This window comes from Hyperolius riggenbachi, chromosome 1 (genome assembly GCF_040937935.1).
Source record: "Hyperolius riggenbachi isolate aHypRig1 chromosome 1, aHypRig1.pri, whole genome shotgun sequence".
NCBI classification, from domain to species: domain Eukaryota; kingdom Metazoa; phylum Chordata; class Amphibia; order Anura; family Hyperoliidae; genus Hyperolius; species Hyperolius riggenbachi.
The window spans coordinates 587,402,601-587,428,680 of NC_090646.1; the positions used below are offsets into that span (position 1 = coordinate 587,402,601).

At 44.8% G+C, this 26,080-nt stretch overlaps 1 protein-coding gene across 4 annotated transcripts in view; it reads left to right on the top strand.

Annotated features, from left to right (window-relative positions):
- Positions 1 to 734: 734 nt before the first annotated feature.
- POLK (DNA polymerase kappa) overlaps positions 735 to 26,080 on the top strand; it is a 151,634-nt gene continuing 126,288 nt past the window's right edge. For 2 of the 4 annotated variants that reach the window (XM_068248729.1, XM_068248768.1), the window contains exons 1-2: positions 735 to 843; positions 21,411 to 21,491. The gene's annotated coding sequence lies outside the window, so the exon portion shown is untranslated. Of the gene's footprint in view, positions 844 to 10,947; positions 11,039 to 21,410; positions 21,492 to 26,080 lie in introns of those variants that run through there. The other 2 variants (XM_068248742.1, XM_068248759.1) reach the window with 2 other exon arrangements.

A 26,080-nucleotide genomic window follows, 5' to 3' on the forward strand; every position in this document is an offset into this window, starting at 1 on the left:
CTAAGTGGAGTTAAATAAAATATTTGTATTGATATATTGTGACTCAATTGAGTTTTATATTTTCGAGGGAGGTAAGTCCACCTGAACATCCCCCTCTTTTAGACGGGTTTTAAACGTTTTTATTCTACTCTGGCGCCTCTGTACACCAAGCCTTGCTGAAATTTCCCCAGACTATATAAACTCAGTTAATCTAACCTTTCTTGGTGAGACCTGCCATCCCTGGTATCATGCTACCGTGAAAGCAGGAAGTAGACACACTACAGGTTTATTGCAGGATATTTGTATCAGCTGTAACAAAATGTTTTTCTTTCAAGGTTTTTTTTTTTTTAATGTTGCTTATCTTTTATAGCAGAGAACAAGTTCTGAGTTCATGTCCACTTTAAACACTTACAAATAGAAAATATAGACATAGTTTAATACTATTTTTTTTCCAACTATTTATCTGTAATGCCCACTTTAGCATGAAAAGAGTGGCTGATGAGACCTTCTGTTTAATTGCACTAAGAGTAGTGAAGAACTAGTTTAACTTTTGTATTAGATCCTGAAAGTCAATCCTTCAAAACACTATAAGTTATTGCAAATAAAGGAAGTCTTACATTTTTGCAATAACACAGCAGCAAACATCTATTAATAATTGAAACTGTTGGAAACTTATTTCGAATTCCCTAATCAAAGATGGCCGACACTGCTTCCTGAGTAGGCGTTGCCAGTTGTTTCCGGGTAGGCGGTAGAGATTGTACGGACAGTGCAAGACAGAGGAAACAAACCAATGCTTTTATGAATGGAGGGAAAAAGAAAAGAAGATAAGAGCGGTCTGCTGCTCGTCCCTGTGAAAACGAACTGGTAGGTGTAAATGCAAACGTGCCCAGGATAATATGTCACTTGTACAGCACAGGCTGGTATAACAGCTCTATATGGGAAGACTCACTGCTGAAAACATAGGAGTTTATTCACAGGAGACGTGTAATCGTTTTGATCTTCTGAATTTGAATGGATTTGTAGATGTAAGAAAACATCAGTAGAGATTAGATTCATTGATCCACACCAGGGTTTAGTTTTACAAGTGTCAAGTAACAAGTTTCCTTGTTCACGTTTATCTGTGGCTGTGGATACTGGAGATGTCTGAACATGTCTTCACAGATGTCCACCCATAGACCTGTGACATGTCAGCTGCAGCAGACTGAGGGAGGGTTGCCATAATCAAGCATTTAATAGGCACAGGAGTGGCATAGATACTGTGACTGTGGTGAGATGAAATCTGAGTGAGTACCTGAAGTTTTGCTTTACAGGATCCAGGATTACGCTACATACAAAAACAACATTTCCGTCATCCAAGATGGTCGTTCTTGTCAGTACAGCTGTGCCATGGTGTTGTTTAGTGATTCGCAGTATTGAATCGCCCACGTGGCAATATTTACTTACGGCGATGTTTAACACAAGCATGTTAAACGATGTTGTCTCCCCCGTGACGATCGCACATCATAAAATGACAGACTTGGTGGATCGGATCGTTAAGATTTCTGACGACTCCGCGCAAAGCACCGTGATCGCTTACTTACCATTAACGCCTGTCATGTAGTCGCGTGACGTCGCTTAATGACCGTCGTCAAGGGGATGTTGCTGAATTTGTCGGGTGGTGAGTACGTAGCTTAAAGGGAACCTGTGGGGAGAGGGATATGGAAGCTGCCATATCCTTGTAAACAATGCCAATTGCCTGATAGTGCTGTTGATCCTCTGGCATAAGTACAGTCAAGCCCCTGAAACAAGCATATGGCTAATCTAGTACAACCTGAATCAGAGTACCTCATCTGCTGCATGCTTTTTCAGGGTCTATGGCTACAAGTATTAAAGACAGAGGATCAGGGGAACTGCCAGGTAACTAGTATTGTTTAAAAGGAAATAAATATGGAAGCTTCCATATCCCTCTCACCCATACATACACACATACATCGAGCGACTTGGCGGCTGATCAATCATCCAATTCGATAATTATCATCGGATCAAAATCGGTGCTTGCCTGATCGATGGTACAATTTCGGGCCGAACATGTCAATCGGGCATGGTGCAAGATGTCGGGTGTGCGGTGGTAACAGCGAGCGATATCCGGACGAGGCGGAAGCAACTTCACAAGGCTGATTCTGGATCTATTTCAGCATGACATTGATCCGGAATCGGCCTGCGGTGTATGGACAGCTGACAGTTCTCTCTCTTATCAGATTTGATCAGAGAGACATTTGTCTCTTGGTTGAATCTGCCCATCATTGCTAGATGTATGGCCACCTTAAATTACTTACACAAAAAAGACCTTTATTGTTGGGAGACTCATTATTGTTCTTGATCACTTTCTGTAGGCTCCCAAGTATGAATATGTACATCTAGCATTCCTAAACTATCACCTGAACTTATCACCAATAATGTGTAGTGTGATCATTATTTAGTGTCTTTTAAAGGTCTTTAGTGATGCTGAACTGTAATCTTTCACAGGACTAATTAGATTGCTAATGATTAATTACATAAGTTTGATTTATCAAGCTTGTCCGTACATGAGTGATTTACTCCCAGATCTGATTAGATTTTTTTACACAGTTTATTCCCTATTGGCCCTGAGTAAGGGCCCGTTCACACTGCACGCGTTTCCAGCCACGTTTTGGAAACGCGTGCAGGAGGCCGACACGCATGACATCAGACAGTGCATAGAGTGCACTGTCTGATGTTCACACTGCATGCGTTTCGGACCTGTGCGGTCCGGGAACGCATGCTGCACGCAGATTTTGACAACACGCGTGGCTGTCCCATTCACTTTTCAGTGATGGGATCAGCCACGCAACGCACACAAATGCGGATGGCCATGCGTTCGTACGCGTTGCGGTCCGCACGCGTTCCGCACGCATGGCCATCCGCATTTGTGATCTGAACGAGCCCTAACTTGCAAAAAGGTTTTGTATGTGCTTGTCACATGTTGTGTGTCACATGTTAGGAGAAGTGGTAGAAAAATGTAATTACTATTTCTGTGAAAATAGATATCCTATACCGGTAACCATCTAGAATAGCTTTGGTCTGGAATCTGGATAATTTGGGGCAGGTTAGGACTATTGTTAGTGTGTTGTTGCTATTTGTCTCATAATGTATTGGAAGATGTCCTCCGACACTTTGTTTCTTATGCCACCTGTGACTCTGCCAGGAAGTGAATCTCATTGGTTCGTAAACTGCAATGAAAACTTAAAGCAATCCTGGGAGGGCAAAAAAATGAAACTTGGAAAACTTACTAAAGTATTGGGCAGCCCGCAGAAGCTTTAGAGACTTCCAAATCCACCTAAACCAACCGTTGCAGTTTGGGAGCCTCTCCCTCTTTGTGGGCGTGCTCCAGTCAGAGTATAAGTGTGACTGTACTGTGCATACACAAGCACAATAGCATGAAGCCGCACGCTGTGCACGAGTGGCTTTGTGCTACTGGTCACTCGTGGACTGAATTTGCACGTGTGCAGTATGGTTGCGCTCGTACACGGATGGGAGTGTGGCCACGAGAGCTGATCCGACATCTAGCACTGGATTGGGGGTCTCGAGGAGGATTGGAAAATCCTGTGGACTATCCATATGCTTTCCTCTGCTTAGATATGTACTTAATCTAATCTTCTGTTGTGCTGTACATAGAACTAAACAGAAATTGGGGAACATATATACACGAGAAGTTCAAGACACTGTACAGTCATGACAGTCAGTAATACAAGTACTTGACTGGCTTGAGGAAGTGGATTTTTGATTCACAAAATGCATTGGCTTGAGTTAAAAAAAAAAACAACAAAAAACCCTTTTCATCCTTAGTGGTAACCCCAGAGTCAGGCTCGGGACGGAAATCTGCAGCTCAGACCAGTAAGCCCGAGGCTGTGTGAGGGCTAGTGCACACCAAAAACTGCTAGCATAACTATCCGCAAATGCTAGCGGTTTCTTTAGAGGTTTTTCAGAGCGATTCTAGGCATGTTAAGAGAGATTTTCTAAACATGCCTATCGTTTTTTTGGAGCGATTTTGTGTAGCAGATTTTATATTTTGTTACAGTAAAGCTGTAACTGAATAGCTTCTGTAACAAATTCGCTTGGAAAACCGATTCAGCGCGGTTTTCCACTTTCCTATACTTAACATTGAGGCTGAATCGCCTCACAAATCAGCAAAAAATGCTGCAGGACCTGAGTTTGCATTTTGGGAAAAAACGAACCGCTCTGGCGTGCACCATCCCATTGCAATACATTAGCCAAGCGGTTTTCACCCCGCAAGCATTTTAAGAAACACTCAGAAACGCTCCTGGTGTGCACCAGCCCTGAGTTATATGCAGGGGCTGCCCACAGATCTCTCTGTGGTATGTTTTTTTTTTCCTGTTTTTAGGGTCTAAAACCTTGAAGGCTTTTATATTTATATTAGGCTGCTATATTCGTTTCTTTTTAAACTATGCAGATTTCCTGGCTGTCCTGCTGATCCTCTGTCTCCATTACCCTTAGGGCCCTTTCATACTGAGGCGGTGCAGTAAATTTTCCCGCACCACACCGCAGCCTAATGCTAGTCTATGGGGGAGTTCACACTCCCCACGTAGCGGTACGCTGTGCTGGATGTGCCCTATCTAACGCGCTTCAATACCTACATTAAGGCCACATTCACACTGCACGCGTTCCCATCTGCGTTTCGGGAACGCGTGCAGGAGGCAGACACGCACCACATCAGACAGTGCATAGTCTGATGTACACACTGCATGCGTTCCAGACCAGTGCGGTCCGGGAACGCATGCTGCATGCATTTTTTGCAGAGACGCTCAGCTGACCCAATCACTTCAGTGAATGGGATCAGCCTCGCAACGCATACAAACGCGGATGGCATGCGTTGCGTTCCGAACGCACGGCTGTCCGCGTTTGCTAATGTGAACATGGCCTAATGCGCGGCGATCTGCATCGGGCCGGAAGTCATGTAAGTCTATGGTAACTCACGCACTTTTAAAAACCCGCCACAGTTCTCTGCATTGTGCGTGGAAGCGTATTTTAAAAATGCATGTCATAGTTTGCCGAGCAGGAAGTCAGCATCACTTCCTGTTTGGCAGGATGCCAGACGGGGATTATCACATACAAACAAAATAATCCCCGAAGGTCTGTTTTTGGCGGTGTGGTGCGGCCAATGCACCGCCAATCTATAGTGTGAAGCCGGTCTTAACCACAGACCCTGAACAAGCATGCAGATCAGGTGCGCTGACTAAAGTCAGACTGGAGAAGACGCGTGCTTGTTTCAGGTGTGTGACCCAGACATCACTGCAGCCAAAGAGATCAGCAGGACTGCCAGGTAACTGGTATTGAAGGAGATAAATGTGGCAACCACCACATCCCTCTCAGTTCAGGTGTACTCTAAACTTACTCAGTCTTATTGAACCTCTGCAAAGTCTCAGCTCAACGCCCACTTTTACTTGTTCCCGAACTAGTAGTAACGTAAAGTGACATTAATCAAGCTCATTTATTCTCTTCAGCCCAGATTGCTAGACAAGTTCCTGCCCAACACAGAAGCCTAGTAGTCAGGGCCAAACACCCCCTTTCAATGAGCTGCAGACTCTGTACCAACACCAGAAATTTTAGACAACAGCATGTAGAGATTGCTTTATATCGCTAGCAATTTCCCTAAACGCTCTGGCAAAGTAAGCAAATGTAACAAACTCCACAGTAGCGATTGCACTTAGCAAAATCGCAGGACATGCAGCATTTTGGGAGCGTTTGTACTTCAATGTAAAGTATTGAAGCTCTGGCAAATTGATCATGAATCGCTACCCATAGCAATTTTGTGCGATTTTAAATTACTGCAAACTGTAAAAAAAAATATAATAAACTGAAAGGACCAATCAGAATTAAAATCGCTGATTGCAAATCGCTATCACAATCGCTGGCAAAAAAGCTTAAACTGTTTAAAATCGCTACCAAAATCGCCAGAAAACACTCATGAAATTGCTTACTAAACACTAGTTAAAAATGCTAGCGATTGCACTAGCGATTTGTAGTGGGATCCAGACCTAATCCTGCTCAGGAACTGCTGATCCATTAACCAGCAGGAAATTGAACAGCTGTCTGTTAACTGTTTGGCGGTTCCCACATTAGCCCAATGCAAACTCTGGTTCCTGTCATCAGATGTTTCATTCATGTCTTGGCTGGGATGGTAGCTGGGATTTCTAGAGAATCAAGGCAAGAATGCCAGCCCCTTAGCCACAATACCACCCACAGAAAATGAAATGTTTGTTATTGCTGCATTACATTAGATTATGTAATTATAGGAGACAGACCCTTCCTCTCGGCTCTCACTTCCAGCAAGCGCTTTGGCATGCCATTCTCAGAAACAATAGCACAGAAGCACAGAATTCATAGCATTTTATTAGCAGAGCTTGCTGGATTTTTCACAATATATTACTTTACAATGAGAGGAGCTACAAAAGTGAAGTGTTGTTACAAAGATAAACTGTCTGTACAATTAAGAAGCTGACACATCATTGCATTCCAGCTGTTCTGGAGGTGTAGTTAGCTTACAAGGACCACAAAGGATGATTTACATATTCAGCAGTGAAGCATTGTGGGAGACCTCAAATGCCCACTCCAACCTGAATTGTAGCAATACCTTCTGTTTTAAAGGGGAACTTCAGCCTAAACAAACATACTGTCATTAAGTTACGTTAGTTATGTTAATTAGAATAGATAGGTAATATCATTTTTTACCCATCCTGTTTTAAAAGAACAGGTAAATGTTTGTGATTCATGGGGGCTGCCATCTTTTTAGTTGAAAGGAGGTGACGGGGAGCATAAGACACAATTCCAACTGTCCTGCGTCCTGATAACCCCTCCCAGCTGCATGCGCTAGGCTTCAAATGTCAAATTCAAAATGTTAAAAAAAAATTGCACCAAAACAGCAGAACGAGAACAACAACATCAGAAATCCCATCATGCTTTGCACAGTATCAGGGGAAAAATGCCCTGGCAGTTTTCTTCTCTGCAGCTAAAAATGAGGCTTGTATAAGAGAAACAAAGTTCTGTTGCTGTTAAACACCAAGCCTTTTCAGTGCTGCTGCTGAGTAGATTTTTAGTCTGGAGGTTCACTTTAAGAAGGCAAACGTGTTCTTGAATAAAGGATTGATTGCAAAAATTGTCTTATTTTAAAAGTCAGTTTACAAGTTTCATAATAGGCAGTTAGCAAAGCTACTGTATGTCCTCATAAGCCATGTCCGCAAAAGACCAAGCTTCCAATTGCTGCTTTTTTATCATTAATTTAATTTTTATAAAGGATTTTCAGAATGTAACAGTGAACAAAATTATAATTATACAGTAGAATCCTTTCATTGCAAGGTAATTAACTATATCAGAAAATGTCATACTCAAGCACATAAAGTATACAGTAGTACTGTAGCTTAATTCAGTCAATGATTGGGATTCATCATTTTTTTTCTTTTCAATATTTCAGCAAGCGAGCACAGACAGTGTCTAAGCTAGATCAAAATGCACAGGGCTCAGTATACAGGGATTTGCAAGCAATAATCACGCAACAGCTTGCACAGGAAGCATAGGTCTCACCAGTAAATGCAGGTACAGTACTGATAGTGCGCTCCTCAGTCCATACTTCTGTACAGCCTGGATGATACTGCAGTGTTGCAGCCATGCACAAGAAAGTCACAGATGACAGTTACCTCAGTAATCAGGCAGCAGCTTTCACAGGGAGAATAGGTCTCACTGGCTGGTGCATCTTAATCCCGGGAAGGAGGGCAATCCGGGCAGCGCTTTCTGCTGTAGCTTTGCCTCTACTGATGTCAATTGCCACCTCTCCCCGCCCCTTTCAGCCTTCCTTTACAGAGAGGGGCGGGGAGAGGCGGAGATCAGCACAGTGATTGACGTCAGTAGAGGCAGAGCTACAGCTCAAAGCTGTGCCTCCCCGGGCAGCAAAATCCACGACCAATAAAGTTGTGGATGTTTGCTCCGGGGTTTGAGGGTTGTATAAAACCCCTCATTGTGGCTCGGGGATGCAGCGGTTTACATCTACTGAGACTACTGAAGCGAACTACCAGGTAAAAATAGCAATTTTTGTTTGCTTCAGAGTCTCTTTAAGTAATCCAAGCAGGCCCTGAGTAGTGTTCAGATAGCGAGCAGGCTACAAGTGGTTGCCAGCCCACCCAACTACCACAGCTTATGGGTCTCTGGCTGACGCATGGCACATACGCCCGCCTGCTTTCCACTATAGCCGGATACAGAATACCACAGGGGAGACAAACAGGTTTATTATAACAGAAGTTCTATTATATCAGGGTTTACTACGAGAAACCAGGCGTAACTCCCATGTATGGGTCTTAGAATTGTGCTTGGCTGGGACCTAAACATTTAGTTTATTACACTCGGATGTTTACTACATCACAGTTTACTATGATGAGATTATACTGTATTAGTCAGATTTGGGGAACATCCCAAAGCTCAATGACTGAAACGTGTACAATAATTGTCCTGCATGATTTTTTTTTTTTTTTTACTAAAATGGGTACACCATATAGTAGACGTAAAAATAATTCTATGGATACATATGAAAGCTAAAGCTACATACATGTTTTTAGTCACTTGAGACTGATGGTGACCATTTTGGATGGAAACCTATAGCGAGTACAGCTGTCTCATGAAGTCATTGATGATATTCATTTTATCCTGCTTGCCCAGTTGCTTGTAGTTCCTGCAATAAAGCACTTCCTGCTCGTTCTACCCTTTTTCCTGTCTAGGGAGTATACCGGTAGGTGGTTGCTCATTATATAGTGCCTCCTCCTGACCTTCTCTGCCCCCTCCTTCTACCTCCGACTCCCTTCTCTGTGCCAGCAGTGCCCCATCACCTCTGACCATGTCCCATGCCGCTTCGTGAAGCTTTCCGTTTCAGTTGCTTTTGCTGCGTAATTGATGTCATTTCGCCAGGCGCACCATTCATATCGCTCGGTCAGACATACATACAGCTGTGTTCATAAGTTTACATACCCTGCCAGAATTTATGATTTTTTTAACCATTTTTCAGAGAATATGAGTGATAACACAAAAACTTTTCTTTCACTCATGGTTAGTGGTTGTCTGAAGCCATACAACGGTTTACTGTTTTTAATTCATAATCACTACACAAACTTCCCAAATAACCCTGATCAAAAGTTTACATACCCCAGTTCTTAATACCAGGTATTGCCCCCTTTAACATCAATGACAGCTTGAAGTATTTTGTGGTAGTTGTGGCTGAAGCTCTCTATCTTCTCAGATGGTAAATCTGCCCATTCTTCCTGGCAAAAATCCTCCAGTTCCCATAAATTCTTGCCCTGTCTTGCATGAACTGCTTGTTTGAGGTCACCTCATTCGGCTCAATAATATTGAGGTCAGGAGACTGGGATGGTCACTCCAAAACCTTAACTTTATGTTGCTGTAGCCAATTCCTACCACCCCAATTCCCTACTTCCCACAGACGTAAAAATCTTCGCAAAGATTTTAGCCTTAAGACTTAATAAAGTAATACTATCCCTTGTACATAGCGATCAAACAGGTTTCATGCCTGTGAGAAAAACTGCTATACGCAAACTTGTTAGCACAACATGAAAATAGCGGTAATAGAGTAATTGTTACATTAGACGCCGCCAAAGCGTTTGATGCCGTAGAGTGGCCATTTCTACTAGCCACCCTGACACGCTTTGGATTTGGCGAAAATTTTATTCGCTGGGTTCAAATACTTTATAATAATCCTCAAGCACAGGTATGTACAAATGCCATAATTTCAGACCCTTTTCCTGTGGGCAGAGGAACCTGTCAAGGGTGTCCTCTTTATGGCCTCTCCGCAGAGCCCCTTGCAAGCATGATTCGATCAAATCCTCTGATAGAAGGCCTCCGGGTTGGAAATGCACATGAGAAAATCTGCCAATATGCAGATGACACCATTTTGTTCCTATCTGACCCTCATCTCTCTCTTAAAACTGCCTATGAGGTGATAGTAGAAATGAGGCAGCCAGCGATTTGTGCTCTAAATGTATCTGCCCCCCCCCACCGCCCTCATACGCTAGACTCCACAGAGGAAACAGAGCGGCACAGAGGAATCAGAGAGAGGCAGAGAGAGCGAGCAGGCACAGAGAGATTTGGCACCGAGGAGACAGAGTGGGCAGAGAGAGCTGGCACTGTGGAGACACAGAGCGGGCACAGAGAGAGAGCTGGCACCGAGGAGACAGAGTGGGCGCAGAGAGAGAGTGGGCACAGAGAGCTGGCACTGAGTACACAGAGCGGGCACAGAGAGAGCTGGCACCGAGGAGACACAGTGGGCACAGAGAGAGAGCGGGCACAGAGAGAGCTGGCACTGAGAAGACAGAGCAGGCACAGAGAGAGCTGGCACCGAGGAGACACAGTGGGCACAGAGAGCTGGCACTGAAAGAGAGCAGGCACAGAGAGACACAGATCTGGCACCGAGTAGACACAGAGCAGGCACAGAGCTGACACAGCAGGCACAGAGCTGGCACAGAGAGAGACAGAGCTGGCACAGAGGAGACAGAGCGGGCACAGAGTGGGCACAGAGAGAGACAGCGGGCACAGAGACAGTCACAGATCTGGCACAGAGACAGAGAGACAGCTGGCACAGAGAGACAGCTGGCACAGAGACAGACATAGAGGGGGAACAAAGTTTGATTTGAAAAAAATAGTGAATCGAATCGAAATCGTGATTTCGGACAGAAATCGCTCGAAATTCAATCTTTTCCTAAAATCGTTCAGGCCTAGTCACCATTGGTGAATAAATTAGCATTTACTCTCATGGAGTATGTGGACCCTCTTAGATTAAGGCCTCAAGTCACTAAGCTTAACTCCTGTCTTTAATAACTCTTCTGAGCTGTTTTACAGTTATCACAATTATATCACCATGGTGATAACTGTAAAACAGCTCAGAAGAGTTATTAAAGACAGGAGTTAAGCTTAGTGAATTGAGGCCAATGTGATTTACGCTTTGGTCCAGCACCTCGGGAATGGTGTGCAGCTTTTCCTCTTTCTTTTTGTGAGTATATACATCCTTAGCATTTTATTTTATGAATCTTACACAATTTTGCACCATTGGGCTTCTGGTCTCCTTTTGTCTTTTATGAGCCTGGAGTTGTTACAATCACTGGAAGCATTGGCATAAGCTATCTTTTGAGAAAAAGCAGGGTTAATAAACAAAACTATTTTGTTTGGGTGACTAATTCTAGGTAATATGGTGATTCTTTCTCATTTATATCATCCCTATGCCTTTCTTTGGCCGTCTGTGTAATATGATCTTGTGAAGTTCCATTAATCCGTCAGTATTGACAGCAGCACGCTCTGAAGAGCACTATTGATAATTTGGGGCTGTTAATATTATTGGATTCAAGCCTAATTTAGCAAGCTTCTTCCAGTAATGCTTTATTTTAGTTCTTTAATGAGAAGAGAAGAGAAAAGGAGAGCTTTAGGGAAGAATGACGAACAGTGTAATGCACGCTGAATAACAATGTTTTGCCTCCTATAAAGGATGTTGCATAACAACGTTCAAGTCTTTAACCACTTGCCGACCGCCCACAGCCCATGGGCGGCGGCAAAGTGGACGCCTAAAGGACCGCAATACGCCTTCAGGCGGCGCGTCCTTTAGGCATGCCGGGGGAGCGATCGCGTCATTGATGACGCGCGCTTCCCCCGGCAACTGGCTCCGCCCACCCGCCGTAACATCCCGCCGGCCATACGGAAGCGCCGGCGGGATGTTAACCCCGCGATCGCCGCATACAAAGTGTATAATACACTTTGTAATGTATACAAAGTGTATTATACAGGCTGCCTCCTGCCCTGGTGGTCCCAGTGTCCGAGGGACCACCAGGGCAGGCTGCAGCCACCCTAGTCTGCACCCAAACACACTGATCTGCCCCCCCCGCCCACTGATCGCCCACAGCACCCCTCAGACCCCCCCCTGCCCACCCCCCAGACCCCTGTTTGCACCCAATCACCCCCCTAATAACCCATCAATCACTCCCTGTCACTATCTGTCAACGCTATTTTTTTTTTATATCCCCCCCTGCCCCCTGCCCCCTCCTGATCACCCCCCACCCCTCAGATTCTCCCCAGACCCCCCCCCAGACCCCCCCCCCCCTGTGTACTGTATGCATCTATCTTCCCTGATAACCTGTCAATCACCCGTCAATCACCCGTCAATCACCCATCAATCACCCATCAATCACCCATCAATCACCCCCTGTCACTGCCACCCAACAATCAGCCCCTAACCTGCCCCTTGCGGGCAATCTGATCACCCACCCACACCAATAGATCGCCCGCAGATCCGACATCAGATCACCTCCCAAATCCATTGTTTACATCTATTCTCTCCTCTAAACACCCACTAATTACCCATCAATCACCCATCAATCACCCCCTATCACCACCTGTCACTTTTACCTATCAGATCAGACCCTAATCTGCCCCTTGCGGGCACCCAATCACCCGCCAACACGCTCAGATTGCCCTCTGACCCCCCCTTATCAATTCGCCAGTGCATTAATTACATCTGTTCTTCCCTGTAATAACCCACTGATCACCTGTCAATCACCTGCCAATCACCTATCACCCATCAATCACCCCCTGTCACTGCCACCCATCAATCAGCCCCTAACCTGCCCCTTGCGGGCAATCTGATCTCCCACCCACACCATTAGATCGCCCGCAAACCCGCCGTCAGATTACCTCCCAAATGTATTGTTTACATCTGTTATCTTCTCTAAACACCCACTAATTACCCATCAATCACCCATCAATCACCCCCTATCACCACCTGTCACTGTTACCTATCAGATCAGACCCTAAGCTGCCCCTTGCGGGCACCCAATCACCCGCCCACACGCTCAGATTGCCCTCAGACCCCCCCCCCCCCTTATCAATTCACCAGTGCATTAATTACATCTGTCCTTCCATGTAATAACCCACTGATCACCTGTCAATCACCTGCCAATCACCTATCACCCATCAATCACCCCCTGTCACTGCCACCCAACAATCAGCCCCTAACCTGCCCCTTGCGGGCAAACTGATCACCCACCCACACCAATAGATCGCCCGCAGATCCGACATCAGATCACCACCCAAGCGCAGTGTTTCCATCTATTCTCTCCTCTAAACACTCACTAATTACCCATCAATCACCCATCAATCACCCCCTATCACCACCTGTCACTGTTACCCATCAGATCAGACCCTAATCTGCCCCTTGCGGGCACCCAATCACCCGCCTACACGCTCAGATTGCCCTCAGACCCCCCCTTATCAATTCGCCAGGGCATTATTTACATCTGTCCTTCCCTGTAATAACCCACTGATCACCTGTCAATCACCCATCAATCACCCCCTGTCACTGCCACCCATCAATCACCCCCTGTCACTGCCACCCATCAATCAGCCCCTAACCTGCCCCTTGCGGGCAAACTGATCACCCACCCACACCAATAGATCGCCCGCAGATCCGACGTCCGATCACCTCCCAAGTGCAGTGTTCACATCTGTTCTCTACCCTAAACACCCACTAATTACCCATCAATCACCCCCTGTCACTGCTACCTATCAGATTAGACCCCTATCTGCCCCTAGGGCACTCAATCACCCGCCCACACCCTCAGAATGCCCTCAGACCCCAGCCCTGATCACCTCGCCAGTGCATTGCTTGCATCTATTCCCCCCTCTAATCACACCTTGAGACACCCATCAATCACCTCCTGTCACCCCCTAGCACACCTACCCATCAGATCAGGCCCTAATTTGCCCCGTGTGGGCTCCTGATCACTCGGCCAAACCCTCAGATCCCCCTCAGACCCTCTTCCGATCACCTCCCCAGTGCATTGATTGCATCTATTTTCCCCTCTAACCACCCCCTGAGACACCCATCAATCACCTCCTGTCACCCCCCTAGCACTCCTATCCATCAGATCAGGCCCAATACAACCTGTCATCTAAAAGGCCACCCTGCTTATGACCGGTTCCTCAAAATTCGCCCCCTCATAGACCACCTGTCATCAAAATTTGCAGATGCTTATACCCCTGAACAGTCATTTTGAGACATTTGGTTTCCAGACTACTCACGGTTTTGGGCCCGTAAAATGCCAGGGCGGTATAGGAACCCCACAAGTGACCCCATTTTAGAAAAAAAGACACCCCAAGGTATTCTGTTAGGTGTATGACGAGTTCATAGAAGATTTTATTTTTTGTCAAAAGTTAGCGGAAATTGATTTTTATTGGGTTTTTTTCACAAAGTGTCATTTTTCACTAACTTGTGACAAAAAATAAAATCTTCTATGAACTCGCCATACACCTAACGGAATACCTTGGGGTGTCTTCTTTCTAAAATGGGATCACTTGTGGGGTTCCTATACTGCCCTGGCATTTTAGGGGCCCTAAACCGCGAGGAGTAGTCTAGAAAACAAATGCCTCAAAATGACCCGTGAATAGGACGTTGGGCCCCTTAGCGCACCTAGGCTGCAAAAAAGTGTCACACATGTGGTACCGCCGTACTCAGGAAAAGTAGTATAATGTGTTTTGGGGTGTATTTTTACACATACCCATGCTGGGTGGGAGAAATTTCTATGTAAATGGTCAATTGTGTGTAAAACAAATCAAACAATTGTCATTTACAGAGATATTTCTCCCACTTAGCATGGGTATGTGTAAAAATACACCCCAAAACACATTATACTACTTCTCCTGAGTACGGCGGTACCACATGTGTGGCACTTTTTTACACCCTAAGTACGCTAAGGGGCCCAAAGTCCAATGAGTACCTTTAGGATTTCACAGGTCATTTTGCGACATTTGGTTTCAAGACTACTCCTCACGGTTTAGGGCCCCTAAAATGCCAGGGCAGTATAGTAACCCCACAAATGACCCCATTCTAGAAAGAAGACACCCAAAGGTATTCCGTTAGGAGTATGGTGAGTTCATAGAAGATTTTATTTTTTGTCAAAAGTTAGCGGAAAATTGATTTTTATTGTTTTTTTCACAAAGTGTCATTTTCCACTAACTTGTGACAAAAAATAAAATCTTCTATGAACTCACCATACTCCTAACGGAATACCTTGGGGTGTCTTCTTTCTAAAATGGGGTCATTTGTGGGGTTCCTATACTGAACTGGCATTTTAGGGGCCCTAAACCGTGAGGAGTAGTCTGGAAATCAAATTTCGCAAAATGACCTGTGAAATCCTAAAGGTACTCATTGGACTTTGGGCCCTTTAGCGCAGTTAGGGTGCAAAAAAGTGCCACACATGTGGTATTGCCATACTCGGGAGAAGTAGTACAATGTGTTTTGGGGTGTATTTTTACACATACCCATGCTGGGTGGGAGAAATACCTCTGTAAATGACAATCTTTTGATTTTTTTACACACAATTGTCCATTTACAGAGTTATTTCTCCCACCCAGCATGGGTATGTGTAAAAATACACCCCAAAACACATTGTACTACTTCTCCCGAGTACGGCGATACCACATGTGTGGCACTTTTTTGCACCCTAACTGCGCTAAAGGGCCCAAAGTCCAATGAGTACCTTTAGGATTTCACAGGTCATTTTGCGGAATTTGATTTCCAGACTACTCCTCACGGTTTAGGGCCCCTAAAATGCCAGGGCAGTATAGGAACCCCACAAATGACCCCATTTTAGAAAGAAGACACCTCAAGGTATTCCGTTAGGAGTATGGTGAGTTCATAGAAGATTTTATTTTTTGTCACAAGTTAGTGGAAAATGACACTTTGTGAAAAAAACAATAAAAATCAATTTTCCGCTAACTTTTGACAAAAAATAAAATCTTCTATGAACTCACCATACTCCTAACGGAATACCTTGGGGTGTCTTCTTTCTAAAATGGGGTCATTTGTGGGGTTCCTATACTGCCCTGGCATTTTAGGGGCCCTAAACCGTGAGGAGTAGTCTGGAAATCAAATTCCGCAAAATGACTTGTGAAATCCTAAAGGTACTCATTGGACTTTGGGCCCTTTAGCGCAGTTAGGGTGCAAAAAAGTGCCACACATGTGGTATCGCCGTACTCGGGAGAAGTAGTACAATGTGTTTTGGGGTGTATTTTTACACATACCCATGCTGGGTGGGAGAAATAACTCTGTAAATGGACAATTGTGTGTAAAAAAAATTAAAAAATTGTCATTTACAGAGATATTTCTCCCACCCAGCATGGGTATGTGTAAAAATACACCCCAAAACGCATTATACTACTTCTCCTGAGAACGGCAATACCACATGTGTGGCACTTTTTTGCAGCCTAACTGCGCTAAGGGGCCCAAAGTCCAATGAGCACTTTTAGGCTTTACAGGGGTGCTTACAAATTAGCACCCCCCAAAATGCGAGGACAGTAAACACACCCCACAAATGACCCCATTTTGGAAAGTAGACACTTCAAGGTATTCAGAGAGGGGCATGGTGAGTCCGTGGCAGATTTCATTTTTTTTTGTCGCAAGTTAGAAGAAATGGATTCTTTTTTTTTTTCTTTTTTTTTGTCACAAAGTGTCATTTTCCGCTTACTTGTGACAAAAAATAATATCTTCTATGAACTCACTATGCCTCTCGGTGAATACTTTGGGATGTCTTCTTTCCAAAATGGGGTCATTTGGGGGGTATTTATACTATCCTGGAATTCTAGCCCCTCATGAAACATGACAGGGGGTCAGAAAAGTCAGAGATGCTTGAAAATGGGAAAATTCACTTTTTGCACCATAGTTTGTAAACGCTATAACTTTTACCCAAACCAATAAATATACACTGAATGGGTTTTTTTTTTTATCAAAAACATGTTTGTCCACATTTTTCGCGCTGCATGTATACAGAAATTTTACTTTATTTGAAAATTGTCAGCACAGAAAGTTAAAAAAATCATTTTTTTGCCAAAATTCATGTCTTTTTTGCTGAATATAATAAAAAGTAAAAATCACAGGAGCAATCATATAGCACCAAAAGAAAGCTTTATTAGTGACAAGAAAAGGAGCCAAAATTCATTTAGGTGGTAGGTTGTATGAGCGAGCAATAAACCGTGAAAGCTGCAGTGGTCTGAGTGGAAAAAAAGTGCCTGGTCCTTAAGGGTTAGAAAGACTGTAGTCCTCAAGTGGTTAAAGCTGAATTCTAAGCAGCAATTTTAAATACGTTTTGTGTAACGAATGTAATAGCTTTTCATAAATGTGTTTTGTTGTTTTTTTTTCGAGGCAGCTAGCGGGTTTACAACTTAAATCAAAGAAAGTAACAGTTATAGGGCTCATTATTTGCATACTTCCTGCGTAGGAAACCCACGACTGATTTGAATTAGCTTTTACATAATGGCCTGGATTTCCATTTCACCCACCCATTGCACTGAGTGAGATCTGCTGTGTGTGACGACCCACCCTTACTGCAGAGTCATTTTCTCAAGCAGCTACAGAGGATCTTTTCACCCAAATGTTAGACTTGTTGCACACTTGGCAAGGTACAGTTGTCCTGCAGCAGGGTAGCCCCCCCCCCAGGGTCACACGGCACTATTTTTCTTTTAATCACCTTGCGTCAGAGGGTGCTGACAGGGTAATTTGGTTAGCTCCACCCCTCGGTCAGTGACGTGCCCTGTGCTGTACAGGTAGTACATCACTGAATTTTTGAATGACCGATCTAAATAGATTGTTGCAGTGCTATTGACTCCAATGCAATTGTGTGCTGAGCAATACCGTCTGTGTCTCCTCTGCGTCGTCCGAAACACTTAGGTTACATTGTGACGCACCACGAGTACTGTGGTTAGTCTCGCTGAGGTTAATGGCCATGGTGACTAGCTGTAGCAAGGAGAGTACCACAACACAACGGGCTATGTGTGCAAGACGTCTTAAGCCCCATACACACGACAGCAGTCTTCTATGCAGCACAATTATCAAACAAATTTTGTTGTGAAATAAGTTGAAACAACAAGAAAGAGTTCCTTGCTATTGTTCACACAACTGATAAGACGTCAATCCAACTGTTGGATTGAAGTCTTATCAGTCTTATCAGTTGTGTGAACAATAACGAGCAACTTTTTCTGGTTGTTTCAACTTGTTTCACAATAAAAGTTTTAATAATAATAATTGTGCTGCATAAAAGACCACTGTTGAGCATGTGTTTGGGGCTTAAAATCTAGCTTTGCTTAGGGCTTTTCTTCCATCCCCTAGAAGTCACTTGGGTTCCTCGCTGCAGCTCCTTTTTTTTTTTCCGACCCTGCAGGCCACCTCTGAAGTATCGCTGACCCCAGATGGATCAGTCTCTTCTGCGTGTGCCCACATCATTGGGACCATACTGCACCTGCACAGTAGGCTCCTGGTGATGGGGGTGCGCTATCTTGGGGTGCATGCACAGAAGACTCCAGCCCATCGGAGTGCAGTGATACTTAGGAGGTGGCCAGCAGGACCAGGAGAAGACTGGAGCTGTGGAGAGAAACCCACATGACTTCTAGGGACTGGAAGAAAAGAAAAGATAGATTTTACAACTCGCCTTGGATATCCTTTAAGCAACTGCATGATATTGCTGTCCTCAGCCTGCTGCTTCCGACCATCAACCATTCTATACTCCAACATGCATTGCACACACTCATGTTTGTCAACAGTTCTGCACTTGATAAATTGGAAGTGCAATAGCTGGTAGGCCCAGCAGCGGATACCACTGTCACCTCACACATACAGGTGCAGCCTCACCGGATAATCACACACAGCAAATAATCATGGAGCACTCAAAGATAATCCCAGCCTAACTGGTCTCATGGAGGCTGATGGAACTCAGGATCCTCTTCTAGGTCTCACAGTGGGCACCATGTAATACAGATGGTACTCAGATAGTGTGATACCCTTTTACACCCTTTAATAACAACCCCAGGATGCAGTGGTGCTATTGGGGAACTTCTGCTGTAATAGATGTATGTAATAGTGCATTGCTACATTAGGATTTTGGGCTGGTCTGGATGCCAACATGTAATTATCCTGCTTACCTCCATCTGCATTTGGTTTACTGGGCAGGTCTAATTTTAGATAGGCCAGGGTGCTATTTATACCTGGCCAGTCAATGTTCCAGTCTAGGAAGCTGTAATGTGAATTATGAATAAGGTTTTCCCCAGGTATATAATGAAGACATCGTTATTCCTCTTATCCTCACAATAAGTTTTAATGTATGGTCTGTATATTGTATTAAAGAGAGCCCAAGGTGGGCTCATAGATTAAAAAAAAACGTAGGCTACCTGATCAGGGGAGCTGAGCGGATCAGGTAGCCGCAAAAACCGCAGCTCCCACCGCTCCTCTGGACCACTTTCACTTTTTGTGACCTCTGGGTCATGGCACTGAAAGGAGAGACTGTGGCCTCGATTCATAAACAGCAGTGCGATAACAAAAATCTTGTCGGGAAAATACCGCACTCGGTATTTTCCCGGTCTGTGTGCTAATTCATAAAGATTTCCCCAGCTGCCCTTGGAGGTCGGTAAATTACCGCAGCCCATTGAGCGGTAGAGTAGAGCAGTGTCCCGATTCCCTCTTTGCCCTGCAGAAATGAATCACACAGACGGCTCTCTCTGGCTCTTCCACTGATGACTCAGACAGATGAGTCACACAGTCTTTCCCTGCCTGCAGAAATTACTCTCACAGCCGGCTCTTTCCACTGATGACTCAGACAGATGAGTCACACAGTCTTTCCCTGCCTGCTGAAATGATTCACACAGACGGCTCTCCGGCTCTCTCCACAGATGAATCAAACAGACTTTCGGATCTCTGCACTTTGCATTAATCAGAGCTGTCGGTAACTTGTTAAGACCTCACCAGAGGTGTCGGTAACTACCGCCTGGCTTACCGCTTGTTCAAGGCTTTATGAATTGACATTTGCTGACAATTTACTGACATGTGTTGTCGGTAACTGCAGCCAAGTCGGTAATTTAGCTCCCTGGTCGGTAATGTCAGCTTTTCATGCGGTAACAGCCTTTATGAATTGACATTTTGCTAAGTGGTCGGTAAAGTCTGCTGTTTTCAGCATTACCGCATGAGGTAATGCTTTATGAATCGAGGCCTGTGTGTCTCTCACAGTGTGCAGCGAGGCGGGGGAGCGGCTTGGGGCGTGGCCAGGGAGAGAGAGCTGCCCAATGGCAGCTCTGGAAACCCTGCAGGGAACACCCCTGGCAGGCGTTTTAAACAGGGAATCCTCCCTGTGTTTACCTCCGAGATAGCATCAAATATTGTTGCTAATCTCAGGGGGCTATAGCGTGGCGGTGGGGGGAGGGGAGGCAGAGAGCAACGGTGGGGACACACAGAGGCATGTCATGAGGCAGAGAACATGGCTCTGTGTCCCATCTGCCCCTCCCTCCACGAACCGCCTCGGGTTCTCTTTAAGGAACAAATTATTTTGAAGAGGAACTCTAGTGAAAATGATTTTTTTTAAACAATATTACTTTATAAATTATTTAGTCAGTGTTTGCTATTTGTAAAAACTTTCCTCACTCTGATTTACATTCTGAAATGTATCACAGGTGGTGATTTCTTTAGTCCTCTCAGGTGATCTCTGTAGAATGTCAGTTTACTGAGAGTTCAAAGGCCAGTAGAAAATAGAATGCTCTGGTAGTTAAAATTCCACATATCTAATCAGCCACATATCTAAAGCGTGGTACACACCAATTTCACTGACTCCAAGTAGTATGAGGCTTTGCCTACACAATCTGCTCATAGTATTCAATATCTGTCGACCCACATACTACATGGAAGTGGTAAAATTGGCCAATTGGTAAAATTGGCCAATCATAATTGAAAGTGTGTACCAGGATTTAGCATCAGTGGTAGGGTGGGGCTACACACAATATACAGCAATATACAGTACAGGAAGTGTTTTCGAGGCTAAAACTAGGAAAATGAATGTAAAAGTGAGTTTCCTGAATACATTTCTGCATTCTTCTGTACGTCGTTATGGTGCCTATTTTGTTTTTGTTTTTTTATGAGACTTGCCTGGCATCTATTTGGCTCACACTGTAGTATTCCCCCAACAAGCTGTCTTGCTGAAGGGCTGCACACCCACAACCTGTCCTGCTCATGGTAGTATAGTGTCTTGTTCTCAATCTTTTTCCATAAACTCTGCTCTTCTGGAGTCTAGCGCCCCCTCCCCACACCATTGAGCAGTAGATGGCAATGGTGTGACAGGAGGAGCTGGGCAGTGTGATCACTGTGAGGGATGGACAAGGCCTTGTATTAGAACATAAAGAATGGGCATTTACTGGTCTATTCAAATTAAGGAAGTAGATCCTAGAAGACAAGAGCAATGATTCAGGTAAATATGAATTTCATATAGTACATAAATCCATTGTAGATGACATTCTTCACAGTTGATAGCCCCACCTAGTGTCTTATCTCTTTTTTTATTTGCTTTCAGTGCAATGAAGAAAATTGAGGTCCGGTTGTCTGAAACTATCTGAATAGCAGGACTGGCTGGACATAGTTTTTTTTTCGTCAGGTAAGATAAGTTATTTCACACAATAGAAAAGGTTAACTTACACTTTTGTACGTGATGTAGAGAAATGGCAGCGCATCCAAAACCAGGCTGCATCTGAATGACTCGAAAACAAGAGGTGTGCAGAGCCTCAGATTAAGCCAGAAAAAAAAAATGAGATTTACTCACCTGGGGCTTCTACCAGCCCCCTGCAGCAGTCCTGTGCCCTCGCAGCCACTCACTAATCCTCTGGTCCCCCGCTGCCAGCTAGTTTTGTTTTTGCCGACAGGCCCGTCAGGACTGGCCACGCATAGCTTTTTCCGCATTCCCGACTGCAATTAGCACTATTGCGGGCCGCAACGCGTACAAAAATACGCGTTGCCGCATATCTATGCCCGTAATAGCGCTAATTACAGTCGGGAATGCAGAAAAAGCTACGCGAGGCCAAGCAAATGAAACAAGCTGGCAGCTGGGGACCAGAGGATTAGTGAGTGACTGCGAGGGCACAGGACTGCTGCAGGGGGCTGGTAGAAGCCCCAGGTCAGTAAAACTCATTTTTTTTTTTCTGGCTTAAGGTTCACTTTAAAGTCATAAATGCAACTAATTTTATCTGAAACAGGTATTTCAAATTTATACTAATGGAAGAGGTTAGCTTATAAAACAGTTTGCACACACAAATTTTTGTACTAGACCCTTCCACCGCAGTGAGGTCCTTCTATTGGAAGGGGCCCTAACCTCTAGGTTTAAACAACCAGAAAAAGACAAAGTTCATAGTTTACTAAGCAGCCTGTTACATAAGGGGACATATTTAGATTTGTTCCTGGAGTTGCACTTGAATGGGAGAGAGCTAAAGGCAGAAATTATTTGTGCTGAACATTTCAGGGGTACAAGATTTAATGTGTACCAGAGACAGTACACTAGCCTTAATTTATACATACCCAGGGCTTCCACCAGCCCCATGAGCAGCGCTGAGTCCTTCGCTGTCCTCCTCGGACCCTCCGTCCTGGCATTACTACTGCCGATAATACGGTCAGTTGTTGCCAGTCGAGGTCTTCTGCGAATGCGCAGCTCGGCCACGTGTGTCCTGGCCACGCTTCAGTCCTCTGGAGCTGCCTGCCCAGTACTACTGTGCAAGTGCAGAACGTTCCATGGGACGGGAGTGCGACGGGGGGCGCACATACGGCTGAGCCACGCATGCGCAGAAGGCCGTGACTGCCCGGATTACTGGGAGTTATAGCGGCTAAATGGAGGGGCCAAGGAGGACGGCGAGGGACTCGGCGCAGCTCATGGGCTAGAGGAAGCCTGGGTAAATATAAATACGTGCTAGTGAACCATCTCTGGTTCACTTTAAGCCTGTAGCCTTCTTGTGCATTTACTGATTATTTCAGGACTAGACTACTGCCATTCTCTACTCTGTGGACTATCTGCTAACTGTTTGGCCCCGCTACAGTCCACCATAAACTCTGCTGCACGACTCATCCACCTCTCCTCCCACTTCTCCAGCCCTATCCCACTCGGCCAATCCCTCAAAGGATACAATTAAAAATCCTGAATCTCGCCTACAAAGCACTTTACAGCTTAGCTCCTACTAATTTAAATAAACTTATTTTCAGATGCAATTCTACATGCAATCTCTGCTCTCCAACAGTATTCTCCCGTCTTCCGCTCTGGTCACCTCTTCTAACTCCCGCTTACATGACTTTTCTCGATCTTCCCTCCTCCTCTGGAACTCGCTCCGACAACACATCCGTCACTCACCCACACTTACCCTTTTCATATTATCTCACCTAGAACATCTTGGCCATTGACCACCACTTAACCATCTCATGCACAACCTCCCTTCACCCATTGTCCTGTTCCTGAAAGAGTCCAATCAGCGGGAGGGAAGGGACGCGAGTGGGTAGCGCCGATACAGAGGAGGAGGGGGAGCGACGCTAACAGACAGCGCTTAGGTAAACATTGTGCTGGCGACACGCTGTGTGTCGCTAGCACTGCGGGGGGTATAGCGACGCGCAGGGGAGTGGCTTGTAAAAGTATTCGGCCCCCTTGAAGTTTTCCACATTTTCTCACATTACTGCCACAAACATGAATCAATTTTATTGGAATTCCACGTGAAAGACCAATACAAAGTGGTGTACACACGAGAAGTGGAACGAAAATCCTACATGATTCCAAACATTTAAAAAAAAAAAAAATAACTGCAAAGTGGGGTGTGCATAATTATTCAGCCCCCTGAGTCAATACTTTGTAGAACCACCTTTTTGCTGCAATTACAGCTGCCAGTCTTTTAGGGTATGTGTGTACCAGCTTTGCACATGAAGAGACCGAAATACTTGCCCATTCTTCTTTGCAAAACAGCTCCAGCTCAGTCAGATTAAAAGGACAGCATTTGTGTACAGCAGTTTTCAGATCTTGCCATAGATTCTCGATTGGATTTAGATCTGTACTTTGACTGGGCCATTCTAACACATGGATATGTTTTGTTTTAAACCATTCCATTGTTGCCCTGGCTTTATGTTTAGGGTCGTTGTCCTGCTGGAAGGTGAACCTCCGCCCCAGTCTCAAGTCTTTTTTGCAGACTCCAAGAGGTTTCCTTCCAAGATTGCCCTGTATTTAGCTCCATCCATCTTCCCATTAACTTTGACAGCTTCCCTGTCCCTGCTGAAGAGACGCACCCCCAGAGCATGATGCAGCCACCACCATATTTGACAGTGGGGATGGTGTGTTCTGAGTGATGTGCAGTGTTAGTTTTCTGCCACACATAGTGTTTTGCATTTTGGCCAAAAAGTTCCATTTTGGTCTCATCCGACCAGAGCACCTTCTTCCACATGTTTGCTGTTTTCCACAAGGCATGTGGAGGACACAGCAAACGGGACTTCTTATGCTTTCTGTTAACAGTGGCTTTCTTCTTGTCACTCTTCCATAAGAGCCAACTTTGTACAGTGCATGACTAATAGTTGTCCTATGGACAGAGTCTCCCACCTGAGCTGTAGATCTCTGCAGCTCATCCAGAGTCACCATGGGCCTCTTGACTGCATTTCTGATCAGCACTCTCCTTGTTTGGCCTGCGAGTTTAGGTGGACGGCCTTGTCTTGGTAGGTTTACAGCTGTGCCATTCTCCTTCCATTTCTGAATGATCGCTTGAACAGTGCTCCGTGGGATGTTCAAGGCTTTGGAAATCTTTTTGTAGCCTAAGCCTGCTTTAAATTTCTCAATAACTTTATCCCTGACCTGTCTGGTGTGTTCTTTGGACTTCATGGTGTTGTTGCTCCCAATATTCTCTTAGACAACCTCTGAGGCTGTCACAGAGCAGCTGTATTTGTACTGACATTAGATTACACACAGGTGCACTCTATTTAGTCATTAGCACTCATCAGGCAATGTCTATGGGCAACTGACTGCACTTAGATCAAAGGGGGCTGAATAATTACGCACACCCCACTTTGCAGCTATTGATTTGTAAAAAATGTTTGGAATGATGTATGATTTTCGTTCCACTTCTGACATGTACACCACTTTGTATTGGTCTTTCACGTAGAATTACAATAAAATAGATTTATGTTTGTGGCAGTAATATGACAAAATGTGGAAAACTTCAAGGGGGCCGAATACTTTTGCAAGCCACTGTATCTTCCTCTATGTAAAGATCTGTAGTTGATTTGTCCACTGCATCATCTATAATCTGTTAACCACTGTATTGTTATGTTCTATTGCTGTACTCCATATACTGCTCTACAGGGCCACAGAAGATACTGGCACTATATAAATCAATAATAATTAAGCCACAGATGCTTCTTTAAGTCTTTCCTGGGCTGAAATGATCATTCCTAATTGCTCCATCTGAAAACCTAAAGTGAATGCAGAGGTCCCTCAATGTTGCTTCTCATCTAGTGATGCTTCGGGACCACGTTCTACACTGTTTAGACTGTTTAGACTGAAAGTGATGGAAAAATCTCACTGATTGGTATACAGGGCAGCCTTAATCTCACAGTTGGCAGGTACCTTGTTGGCACTGGTAGTAGGCTTGGGTTCTCTCAGGGTGGGGGCTCTAAGCAGCTGTTGGTCACCAGAGATCGATGGGCCACCACCACTAGTAGGCAATTCATACTTTTCTTCAAATAGGCACCAAGTCACTGCTCCTGCTATTGCCCCACCTGCGATGAAAAGGAACAAAAAATCCACACTGAGGTGTGAGTGGAATGGGGCTGAAGGCATAGCTTGGTGTCCATAAAGTGGGGGCCTTAGACAGGCCAAAAGTTGGGGTGAGCAACATACAGACACAAGTGCTATAACAAACAGGACATGGCTGGTGGCAATCAGGAGAAGTCAATAATCAGGCTAAGGTTGTGGCAGACAGCAATCAGAAGGCAGAGTCAGACATGCAGAGTCAGCAACCGGAACAAAGATCAAGTATAGTCAAACTGGTTCACAATGGGAGTTAAGCAGATAATAAGGCTGGTAGCTAGGGAAAAGTCTTGACCTGAGCAGAGCTGATAGCACTTGCTGTCTACTGAAGGTGCTTATATAGAAAGAGTAAGAACATTTTTGCTCAACAACTTGTGCGCATTCCAGTTAGCACACAACAAGCTGTGTGACCGCACACAAACATGTAC